This window comes from Tursiops truncatus, chromosome 3 (assembly GCF_011762595.2).
Source record: "Tursiops truncatus isolate mTurTru1 chromosome 3, mTurTru1.mat.Y, whole genome shotgun sequence".
In the NCBI taxonomy this organism is placed as follows: domain Eukaryota; kingdom Metazoa; phylum Chordata; class Mammalia; order Artiodactyla; family Delphinidae; genus Tursiops; species Tursiops truncatus.
In genome coordinates this window covers 104,678,571-104,691,171 of record NC_047036.1, presented here as the reverse complement: position 1 = coordinate 104,691,171, position 12,601 = coordinate 104,678,571, and the positions used below count along the sequence as shown (strand labels likewise).

Genomic DNA, 12,601 nt, shown 5'->3' with positions numbered 1-12,601 from the left:
AGTTTTTCAGTTATCATCAACTGAGTTAATTCAGCTATTTTTAAGACAGTGGTTCTATCAAGTTTTAATATCTTGGGGAAAATTCACATCTGACCATAACTGAACAGATATGTCATCTAAAGAAAAAATATTCTTCACCATTTTATGTAAAGTATTAAAAATGTAGTTGTGTACTCTTATTTGTATTTAGTCAGGTTCCGCCAATAGAGGAATGGATTCATTTAAAAACAAAACTGCCTTTTCCTCTTAAAATTGCATCATTGCAATTTCATCTGTAATGAAATTCTTTTGAGACCTATTTCAATGAATTTGGATAGTGTGATTCACTTAGCTAGTTTTTAATTTTATCAGTATGAGTTAGTCTTAGAAATTAGAGAATTTTAAAGCTAGCCAACCTTAGACATTGTTTAGTCCCGCCCCCCTCATTTTATACCTAAAGAGGACTCTGACATTCAGAGAGTTTCAGGAAGTTAGCTAAGGTCACACAGACAGTCAGATATCAGACCAGGTCTTGGCACCCATCCCAAATATCTTGTACTACCTGGGTTCCCTGCAGGGGCCTCGTGTTATCTCACGTAAAGCATTCTTAACCATTGTGGATCCAAATTAAGAAACAAATTAAGAAACAACTTTAAAAGCCCTCCAAAGTAACAATAGGAAAAAAAAAATCTTACAATTGAATGCCATTGTTTCTAATTTATAAATTTTTGGAACACATCTTATTTGATTTTGTAAATATTCATTGAGCCCTGTGGTAGGCAAAATTCTAGGGTGACCCCAATGAACCATTACCCTTGTATTCCCTCCCCTTTGAATATGGGTGGAACTTATGGATATGATGAAATATCCCTGCTGTGATTATGTTACAGTATGGGGCAAAAGGAAGATTATCCGGGTGGGCCTGGTCTAATTAGGTGAGCTCTTTAAAAGCAGAGTGTTCTCTCTCGCTGGTTGCAGAAGATGAAATCAAAGAGATGTGCTCCAGCTAGCCTGGAAGGAGGCAAACATGCTTCCTTCCATGTTGTGAACTGCCAACAAGCCAAGAAACTGTGGGCAACCTCTAGGAGCTGAGAGTAGTTCCTGGCCAACAGCCAGCAGGAAAATGGAGACCTCAGTCCTACAGCTTCAAAGAGATGAATCCTGTCAACAATTAGTGATCCTAGAAGAGAACCATGAAACCCAGGTGAGAATCACAGCCCTGGCTTACATCTTGGGTTCAGCACAGTGGGAATTTGATCAGAGAATCCAGCCACACCACGCCTAGACATCTGATCTGCAGACTCCATGAGATAATAAATGTGTGTTATTTCAAGCTGCTAAGTTTATGGTAATTTTTTACACAGCAGTAGAAAACTAATAGAAGTCCCTACAACACTGAAGGTGGTGGGAGTATAAAAATGAATAAGGCACAGTCTTTGTCTTAGAGACACTCACTGTCTTGGGCAGCGGAGAGAGGAAAGTTAATAAAGCACTACAACAAAGTGCTGTGAGAGCTGGAGCTGAGACATGTAAAAAATGGTACAGCAGCCAGATGAGGAAAGTGGCAGGAAGGCATCATAGAAAATTAGACTTAAATTAGGTGAAAAATAAAAGAGTGTGGAAGGGAATGGCATATTTAGAAAATGTCGGGTGGCTTTGTGTAGCTGGAGTGAAGGTGAGGGGAGTGAAGAACATGAGACTGATAAGAAAGATAGGGGTTCACATTGTGAAGGACCTCAGGTAAGGTGGTTTTTTTCCCTGCAGCAGTATCCTCCCTTATTTTCTGCCCTCATCCAGAGTCAGCCCTTCTGTCTCCTGATTCCTCAGAGGTATCTGGCCTTTCTATTCTAGCCTTTCTCAGTCTTTCTAGTCCTCAAGCCTGCTAAGCTCAGAAGTCCCCCAGTAGCCCTTCAGGACATTCACATCTTCAATACAATCAGGAGTGAGAGGGCCATAGACAAGATCGCCCTCTTATGTATCTTGGCACTGTGTGTTCCTTTCTTCCTGCTCCAGACAGCTTGAAAGCTACGTGGGCTGTGTCCTAGGATTGTTGATCAGAGAGTTTCAGGGTCTGCTGAGCTAAGGAGGAGAGAATCCATTGGTTCCCTTCAGAAATCAGGGCTGGCCAGAGACGCTGTAGGTTTGTTTTTTGGAGCAATTCTTGCTTGAGTATAGCCATGTGGTCATAGGTGTGTAGGATGTACACAGACTTCATCCAAACAACACATTTCTGACATTAGAATTTCAAACAAGCAAACAAAAATCCTCCACAAACTTAACAGGGTGTTAAAACTAAAGTGTTGGCTGAGGCACCAAGACACACAAGGTGCTACGTTCCAAAGGAAATACTAGATCACATAAGGACTGCTGGATATTTGGAGGATTTTTTAAGAGAAAAATGTGCTCTCACCTCCCACCAAAGTAAAAGCTTGAGGTCATGTAATGTCAAGAAAAAGGGACATGAGTGGAACTCATCAGAAAGCCTAATGTATGTCTCTGGGTAGGAAGAACCTGGTGGTTTAGCTCCCTTCTGGAAAATCATGTGAAAGAAGAGCTTGCAAGCACTTCTGGTGCAGAGCGAAGGAGGGAGTCTGCTGCCCTGAGTTTGTCCAAGGAAGAAGGGAAGAAAGGGAGTGTGTGTGTATCTTCATGGATTGATGTGTGCCAAACGGGAGAGAGGGCTGGCTGGGGAGAGCCTTGGGTGCGGGCAGGCCTCGGAAGAGGTGAAGCAGAGCAAGACTGGCTCCTCGGGGTTGAGGAAGTAGGCGGCTGCTCAAATGGAGAGCGCATTTGCCTGAATCAAGGAAATGGCAAGTGAGACAACACCAGCTATGAGTGCAATCTCCAAAGAACCTGCAAAAGTCTCTGTGAAATGTGGTCTGCTTTAAATATTTCTCAGACCCAGAAAGCTGGAGGCCATCTTACAACTTCATCACTCAAGGGACCACACTCCCGCCCCTCCCTGCTTCTCCCACCTTGCCCCACCCCAGCCCCAGAAGGATCTTCCTCCTGCCAGGAGCAAGAAGAGAAAGACCTTCCCCTTCCACAGCTGCCCACCTGCAAGTGGCTTCTCACTGGGATAAGGGTAAGACTTAATTTTCAACCAAGTTCCACGTTGTATAACACGGGAATAGATGCACTAAACAGTATTTAGAGTGACCAAGGACTTTCTGTTGCCTAAGAATGCTCGAAACTGTCCTAACACTACCTAGTTTTTATTTTATCCTAGACAGAGTGAGAAACTCCCCAGTGAATACATTTTATAGGGATAGTGGGAGACATAAATAAAAATGCTTCCTAATTGTATTCCATATTCAGAGCATTGATTACATGTGCCCAATGTTTTTTACCTAAAGATCTTCAATGAATTTAATTATTCTTATTTGAGAGAGGAATGTGGTCATGTGACTAAGAATCCTGGAGACTTTCAGTAATCCATCTGGTCCCAACAGCTGGCAAACGGAAAGGCAGCTATCTAGAAACATGTCATCTAAAAAGATGGTGTGATTATCCCACTGTTGATAAGCATCAGACAATGTTATGTCACTTATAGTCATTTTCCTATGATATTTGTAGCAGCAATTACTTTTCCTTTCTAAAATTATGTTTAGGGATTGATTTGTTTTTAAATAAAGACTGATTTTGACACAAGAAGCTCATAATATTCTCCCAGTCTCAAAGGAAATAGTGATATAACCTCTTTTTTTCCTAAGCTAATGCTTTAAAAAGAAGTGGTATTAACATTGAGTTTGGGACTGCATATTGCTGCTCTTGATTACAGTGCTGCTTTCTTCCAGATGTCTCATCATAACATCATAAGGGCTTACCGGAACACATAACTCTTTGGCCAATTTATTGAAGGAAGCAAGGGTTCACTCAGATGAGGGTTATTTTGTTTGTTTGCTTATAATAATGCAGAGACTCATAGAAACCTGACAATAGGAATCACAGTAGGGCCAGGCCTCAGGAAATACTCTTAGAGAGCCACAGAAGGGATGCAATGTACAACGCAATAAATATAATGAACACTGCTGTATGTTACGTATGAAAGTTGTTAAGGCAGTAAATCCTAAGAGTTCTCATCACAAGGAAAAATTTTTTTTTCCTTTTATTTTGTATCTATATGAGAAGATAGATGTTCAACAAAACTTACTGTGGTAATCATTTCATGATGTATGTAAGTCAAATCATTATGCTGTACACCTTTAACATTCAGTCCTATACGTCAACTATATCTCAATAAAACTTGAAAAATAAAGCATTGGATTAATATGAATTTTTTAAATTCTATTAAATATAAATGGTAAAATTTTTTAAAAAAAGAACCACAGAAACTGAGGCAGCACTCTACTCACAGTGCCTCAGCTTCTTTCTTTTCCTGCTCTCATCTTGCTCACCGGCTCCCCTCCTTACTCACAGTATCTGCTTTCTTATAACCGCAGCTTGCTCATGCCCGCCATTCCTGCTGACCCTTCTGTTCAGCAATACAGTGATCCTAGTCTCTCAACTTCTCTATTCTGAAACTCCAAAAGAGGAATTTTACTCAACTTATATTTTACAACCAGCCACCCAAATCATATGTTGGCTGATCAAGCCCATAGAAAGAGCCACCCTTGGATCAGGCACCCATCCCTGGCCCAATCAGCTATGGTGACCAAGCTCATGTGGTATGCAAATCATAGTCACTGCCCACTCAGCAGAGCCTGAGAGCATGGCTGGCAATGATCAGCAGCTCTGGTACACATCCCAAAAGTTTAACAGCATGTCATTCTACCATATTCAAGAGAAGTCAAGAGTTTGGTAAATTCATCACTCCTACTCATGGGAGTGATAAGGATTTGAACCAGGGCGATGGGAGTTATACAGAAAGAGATATTTAGGAGTCAGGTTGACAAAACTTCATGACTGACTGGAGGGGGTAGGGGAAGAGTGAGTAGAGAGAAAGCATGAAGTCTGGGATGGCTCCCAGTCTTCTTGATATGGCTATTGAGTAAATCTTGGCACTTCCCATTCCCTGGGAGTATAAGAGGAAGGTGAGGTTAGTTTTTGGTTGTATTTGGATCTAGATGGGAAAGGTGGGCTGTGCTTGTGAGACATCCAGGTAAAGATTAAAGCTGGAAGTTCAAATCAGAGGTCTGGGCTTGAGGTACAGATTTGAGAGACCCCAGAATATGGTAGGAGCAGCATTTACCTGGCAGATGAGAAGAAAAGCAGACTAGGACCAAGTCCTGAAGGGAATACCAATCTTGACTGCATGGGAAGAGGAAGGGCCACTGAAGGAAAATAATAATGAAAGGTGATAGACCTAGAAGTGGGAAAGTTCATCCAATTTGTATTATCCTATTTCTTTCATAATTTGATAGTAGTAGGGACTATTCTAAGCTCTGGGGATAGAGCTTAGAAACAAGATAACCTAGGACTCTACTCAGGGGCTTGCATTCTAGAGGGAGAGACAGACAATAAAAATATCGCAACAAGAATAACAAAATAAAATAACCTATATCTTGAGGTCAGAGGAGGAGTTTTTCCCAGAGTAACTGACAGTATCAAATGTCAATCCAGCTAGGATGGGGACTGAAAAGAAGATACTGGATTTGAAAATTAGGAAATCAATGCTGTGGTAGGTTGAATAATGCCCCCCCCAAATATCCAGTACCTAATCCCTGGAACCTGTTAATGTAATATGGAAAAGGGACTTTGCAGATGCAATTAAGTTAAGAATCTTGAGATGAGGAAATTATTGTGGATTATCCAGATGAGTTCTAAATGAACCACAAGTGTGCTTATAAAAGGGAGAAAAAGAGGGATTTGACTACAGAGAGGAAACAGGAAATGTGCCAATGGAAGCAAGAGGTTGGAGTGATGCATGAAAGGGGCCCTGAGCCAAGGAATGCAAGTGGCCTACAGAAGCTAGAAAAGGCAAAGAAACAGATTCTTCCCTAGAGACTTCAGAAGGGGTAAACCCTGCCAACATCTTGACTTTAGCCCAGTGAAACTGCTCTCAGATTTCTGGCCAACAGAACTGTCGCAGAATAAACTTGTGTAGTTTTAAGCCACCAAGTGTGTGGTAATTTGTTTCAGCAGCAATAGGAAACTAATACAACAGGTAACTTGACCTTATTGAGAACAATTTTGGTGGGGAGAGGGAAGAAGACGTAGACAAAGAAAATTGCATGTGGATGATGAGTGAGAGGTTCAGAAGAGATGGCAGGGTACGTATCTTCCAGGAAGTTTTCAAACATACCTCAATTGACCCTCTAAGAAAAAGCATCAGAGAAGAGCTGAAGACCTGATTAATTGATTAGCTCAAATCCCCAAAATGGTAAGCAGTGATGGGCAAGTACCATAACCTTCAATCCATCTTAGAAGAGCTAAGCAACTGGGCAGCAGAGTTCAGGGGCTTCCAGAGCAACCCTTACACTGGAGAGTAAACCACGGCAATCCATTCTAGTCTGCAGACATGCACCAGACCCAAGACTCTTGCTCACCACAGAGACCAGAATACTTTGATACTGTGAGCCAAAGTCCTACATCTGGCACAGATCTTATATCTCTCTACCAACACAGAAACCCATGTCAAACCACTGAGGTAGAGCCAACAGAGAATGGCCTCATCTGGCCAGTCTTTAATTTAGGCACTGATGTTTCACATTTTACCTCCCCTTTCAGGTTCAAAAAGAATGACCACCAAAGCCACAGTACTTCTGAATTCTAAAGCCTAGAGCATAGAGCTTTGGAAAAAGGGGGAAATATTAAAATCATACAAAAGATGTAGAACAACTCATAGGAGCAGTGCCAACCTATAGATTACACATAATAAGAATCCAGCCATAGGCATCCCTTCCTCATGCCAAAATGTTATATTTGAACAATTCTTGATGGAAAGTTTTCTACCCTCAGAAACAGGGTCCACAGCATATTAAGAAGAACTTTTCTTAATGATTCAGAAACATGAAGAAGTAGAAAGGATACAAGTTAAAGGCAAGTTCAGCCTAAGGTCTCATTGTGCTACTCACAATGTACCAGTGTGACTCAACTCCCCTGAGAAACACTGATGGCCTTACTGCAGCATTGCATTGTACAAAACCCCAGCAGTGATCCCACGTCCTCCCAACAAGGTCAGTCCATGCTCTGCCCACCAAAGCAGGAGAGAGAGAGAAACAAATCATTAAAAAACACTTTTCTCAAAACTGGGTTAAAGCATACGATTGCATCATGGGACTAGGTTAACTATCAGTTGGTAAACTCCCTTACTCGGGACAACTTATTCCTTGACCAGGTAAGGAAGGTGTTATTGTATGTTCTTTGTCAGGAACTTAATGTCAAGACAAGAAAAATGGGCATCTATTTATAATCTGGGTAATAAAGAGGCATTAGAAATTGGGGAAGAACTGCCAGAGGAGCTAAGATTCAGGAATTAACTCCACCTGTCCCTACATTTTCTTTGTAAAGTTATCTTCAAAGTAAGGCCAGCAACACTCTTTTAAGGTTGGGGGAGATTAAGACATTAGGAAACCACAGTTTGTAGTATTTATTCCCATTGTGATTGCTGACTTCTAGCATCAGCGTTTTGTTCTGCGTGACAGCTCCCGTCTTGCAAACTAGCAAGATTCCTGAATGTGGCAAGGATCCTGCTCTGTGAAGCATTTTCAAGTTAGAGTTTTTTAGCAATGTCATATTTCTCTAAGCCAGTAATAAAGGTTGAGAGGGCAAAGGATGCCATTGAGTTCTCACCTAATAGCACAAAACAACCTCCTAGCTGGCAGGTGCAGACTGTACATCCAGGGTGATCATGACCTTTGAGTTACAAAGTATTTTTTTAAATCTCTTTACCTTACCAAATAACTTCAAAAGATAAAACGCAATTTAGAGATTAGCCCCCACTTTTACTCTATTCATTTAAAGTGGTGTTTTCTATTTGTGTATATTGTGACTACATGGAAAATACAATATTTCATTTCTTGATATTTTTTATAGCCTGTACACAAAGTGAGGTCAAAAGGATGCCTTCAAGAGAAATAAAGGACACTACAATCACTCCAAGTAAATTTTCCAGGAGGAGGAAGGAAGAGTGGAATAGATGATTACAAATACTTAGAAAGAAGCATGACTTTGCTAATGGTGCAGAGCCTACAATTATGTACAATTCCCTACTTAGACTTTTTAGTTGTGCTGAACATAGAAAAAAGCTAAATGACGGGGAGGAGAAAAAAAGAAAGGGGGAAATTTAAGCATTCAATGTAAGGCGTTCATTTAAATGGAGACAGCACCTCACCATAAGGGGGCAGTTAAGAGTCTGATAATCCTGCTGGTATCCTATCGTCAAATCATTTTTTTTAAACCATGAATTTGGGATCCTTAAAAGTCTTCTGTATTATTCTGAAGTCAAGAATGGTTCCTCCTGCTCACAAAACATGATCACTTTTCACTGATATTTTTTAATGCTCCGACTGGTTTTGCATATGTGGAAAAGATAAATCTTCAAATCTTGGAAATAAATCTTTTTCCTCCCTGCCAAATCCATAATATGATCCTACTCTATCACTGACAGCAGCATCAGATAAGTAGACCTGCCTTGCTTGGTTAGAAGTGTGCTGTGATTTTCAGCAAGAACAAGACTGTAGTTAGAGACCCAGACTGAGACACATTCAGAGCACATTACAAATTCTTTTTGGTTCTATCCTGGAGGTATCCCCTGAAGCCCCAGTTTGACTGTGTGACTCATTCATAGCTGATGTCCTCCCAAATCGGGTGTCTCAGTGAGGGAAGAGAGGAAGCCTTTGGGACTTGGGCTTCAGCAGGTGACATTAAGATTCAAGACCAGATGACTGCAGGGCCTTGCCTCTTTAGATTCCTGAGGTCTTCTCCACCCCTCAAACTGGAGACGAGTTTACACCAGAATCGGTGCACTGGGGGAGAGGGAGGCAAATCTGAAGACTTAAAACGAGCAAACCGCAGAATCACTCAGAGGCATCAGAAAATGTAGTCTGAGATTCTACAACAGCCCAGACTTTTTTTCCTTGTTCCTTTTCATCATTTATAAGTAAAATGTGGAACAAGCAATAGGAAATAATAGTTACACTACCTAGAGTTATATCGCGTTTTCTATGTTCCCCAACTTTTATTTTTTTATATATATATTTTTTACTTTTTCCTTTCAGAAATCCTGGGATATAAATAGGGCCACAATTGTTATCCTTATTTTTGAGATGAGAACAGTGAGGCCCAGAAAGGGGAAGTGGCCTCCATCAGGTCATGCAGTGAGTAAAAGGCATCCCAAGGAAGAATACCCAGTTCTGCTCTCATTTAATCCAGAAAATTTACCCTACTGGCTTTAAGCGTCCCTTTCCTCCTTTTCCCTTTGGTGGTTCTCTTTTGAACATGATCCCTCACCAACTGTGGAGTGAAGATGGATCCCTGTTCAGGGTTGCAGAGAACTGTTGTTTAAAGGTTCCCCAAGGGGCCTGTTTCCATTGCTTACCTACAAAGCCAAAGTTTGAATGTACATTCCTTCATCAAAAAATCTACAAACAATAAATGCGGGAGAGGGTGTGGAGAAAAGGGAACCCTCTTGCACTGTTGGTGGGAATGTAAATTGATACAGCCACTATGGAAAACAGCACGGAGGTTCCTTAAAAAACTAAAAATAGAACTACCATATGATCCAGCAATCCCACTACTGGGCATACACCCTGAGAAAACCATAATTCAAAAAGAGACATGCACCACAATGCTCATTGGAGCATTGCAGTGATAGAAGTCCCTTAGAGGTATCTTCTACGATTCCTCCCACCCGATACTGCTGTAATTAGCTCTGCTAACAATTGCGATTGAACACAGCTAGTTGTAGTCATTGTTCACCGACAGGCACAGATATGAGCCACATGTTAGCAAGTGGTGTTCTAAACGGTGTTCCAGGCTTGGTTTAACTCATGTAAGGCACTTATTGGAAATGCTGTTCCCAAACTCGGCTAGCTGCAGGCAGTGTCATGGCAACACCTTCCACAGCCCCCAGAGATGGCCATAACAGATCCCCAGTGAGTGTAACGCCATGCAATGAGAGAGACTTGGTCTATTTTGACCTTGCCCAGGAACTGGCTGCCCCTCCTTCAGATGGAAAACATAGGTGTGGCCCTGCACGATTATGAGAAAAAGCAGTCTTCGTCTTCCTGATCCTTAAGACTCCCACAGTTTCAGATCTTCCCTATAAGAACACTTGTAAGGGAAAGTTACAATGTGTGGTACATTCAGCCTATGCTTTTCAGAGGCTGTGCTCTTATTAGAAGCAAAACAAAATGCTGCTTACTAACACCTGCCCGTGAGGACCGAGCCAAGAGGCAACGTGGGTGTTGGAAGGAAGGTGTTGCCCTGGCAGTAAATCCAAGTTGCTCACACCAAAGGAAGTGTTTCTAGGGAAGCTATCTGAGCAAGAGGTAAATACTTAGTCATTCAACAGGCCATAAATAACTGCTTCACCTCCAACAAGTGGAGGTCTGATTCCAAAGAGCTCACAAAATGGAGTGATAGCATTTCTATTCATTCCACCCTTTATTCACAATATACATTCCTTCATCAAAAAATCTACAAACAATAAATGCAGGAGAGGGTGTGTTGAAAAGGGAACCCTCTTGCACTGTTGGTGGGAATGTAAATTGATACAGCCACTATGGAGAACAGCATGGAGGTTCCTTAAAAAACTAAAAATAGAATTACCATATGATCCAGCAATCCCACTCCTGGACATATACCCTGAGAAAACCATAATTCAAAAAGAGATATGCACCACAATGCTCATTGCAGCACTATTTACAATAGCCAGGACATGGAAGCAACCTAAGTGTCCATCAACAGATGAATGGATAAAGAAGATGTGGCACATATATACAATGGAATATTACTCAGCCATAAAAAGAAACGAAACTGAGTTATTTTCAGTGAGGTGGATGGACCTACAGAGTCTGTCATACAGAGTGAAGTCAGAAAGAGAAAAACAAATACCGTATGCTAACACATATATATGGAATCTAAAAAAAAAATGGTTCTGATGAACCTAGGGGCAGGACAGGAATAAAGATGCAGATGTAGAGAATGGACTTGAGGACATAGGGAGGGGGAAGGGTAAGCTGGGACGAAGTGAGAGAGTGGCATGGACATATATACACAACCAAATGTAAAATAGATAGCTAGTGGGAAGCAGCCGCATAGCACAGGGAGATCAGCTCGGTGCTTTGTGACCACTTAGAAGGGTGGGATAGGGAGGGTGGGAGGGAGACGCAAGAGGGAGGGGATATGGGGATGTATGTATACGTATAGGTGATTCACTTTGTTATACAGCAGAAACTAACACACATTGTAAAGCAATTATACTCCAATAAAGATGTAAAAAAAAAAGAAATTAAGATTCTCTGTAATCAAATCCTTGTTGACAAGATGTTAAAAAGCTATAATTTGGCTGCTTGCTGTTATTTCAACAATAGTTTTTACATTATGATTCTAAATAACTTAACAAAAAAGGACCCAGCCTTTCTGTGGTCTAAAATACCCTGCTGTATATATCCTGTGCCTTCTCACCTACTCCTCAGTTCACAAAATTTTATGATTCTACTTCTTAAATGTTTTCTCAAATCTGTCCTTGTTCCAGTGCTCACTGCTGCTGTCATAGTTGAGGGCTCCATCATGTCTTGCCTATACACTACACTAGCCTAGTCTCCTAAATGGTCTCCCCTGCTCACTGCCCTCCCACCCCATCCCCCATCGACCTCATCACCACCTCCAATTATCCTTCCAAATCACAGCCCTAATCAAACCACTCACAAACCTATCATGGCTCTACAAAAATGAAAACCAAACTGCAGAACTTAGTATGGCAGTAAAAGCTCTGCACCTAGCCCCCATCTCCTGTACCCTTCACGTATCCTAAACTTCATCTTCTCCAGATAACTTGCCCTTGCATGAAAGCATCATCACTTTGACTACATATTTGAGCATGCCTTCCTTCTTTACAAAAATCACCCTTTTTGACTTAGCTCAAATGCCATTTCCTCCAGGAAATTTTCCACCACTTTCTTCCAGTACATACTAATTAATCACTCTTTTCACCAAGTTCATATAGCACACACATATAAAGTGTGTATATGTATATATATATACTGAGATATGATTCACATACCATACAACTCACCCATTTAAAGTATATGATTTAATCATCTTTTAGAATAGTCACAGAGTTGTGCAACTATCACCACAATTTTAAAACATTTTAATCACCCCCAAAAGAAACCCTGTACCCAATAACGGTTCCTCCCCATCTCCTCCCCCGGCCCAACTCCCCAGCCCTAGGCAACCACTAATCTATTTTCTATTTTCTATCTCTATAGATTTGCCTATTCAGGACATTTTATATAAATGGAATCATATAATATGTGGTTCTTTCTGACTGGCTTCTTTCATTTAGCATAATTTTTTCAAAATTTATCCATGTTGTAGCATGTATCAGTACTTCATTCCATTTTATTGTTGAATAATAGTTTGTTGTATAGATATACCACATTTTATTTATCCATTTATCAACTGATGGACATTTGGGTTGTTTCAACTTTTTAGCGATTATGAATAATGCCTC

The 12,601-nt window shown here is 41.0% G+C and overlaps 1 protein-coding gene across 4 annotated transcripts in view; it reads right to left on the bottom strand.

Annotated features, from left to right (window-relative positions):
- MEGF10 (multiple EGF like domains 10) overlaps positions 1 to 12,601 on the bottom strand; it is a 372,223-nt gene that overhangs the window by 349,501 nt on the left and 10,121 nt on the right. The gene's annotated exons all lie outside the window — the stretch shown is intronic.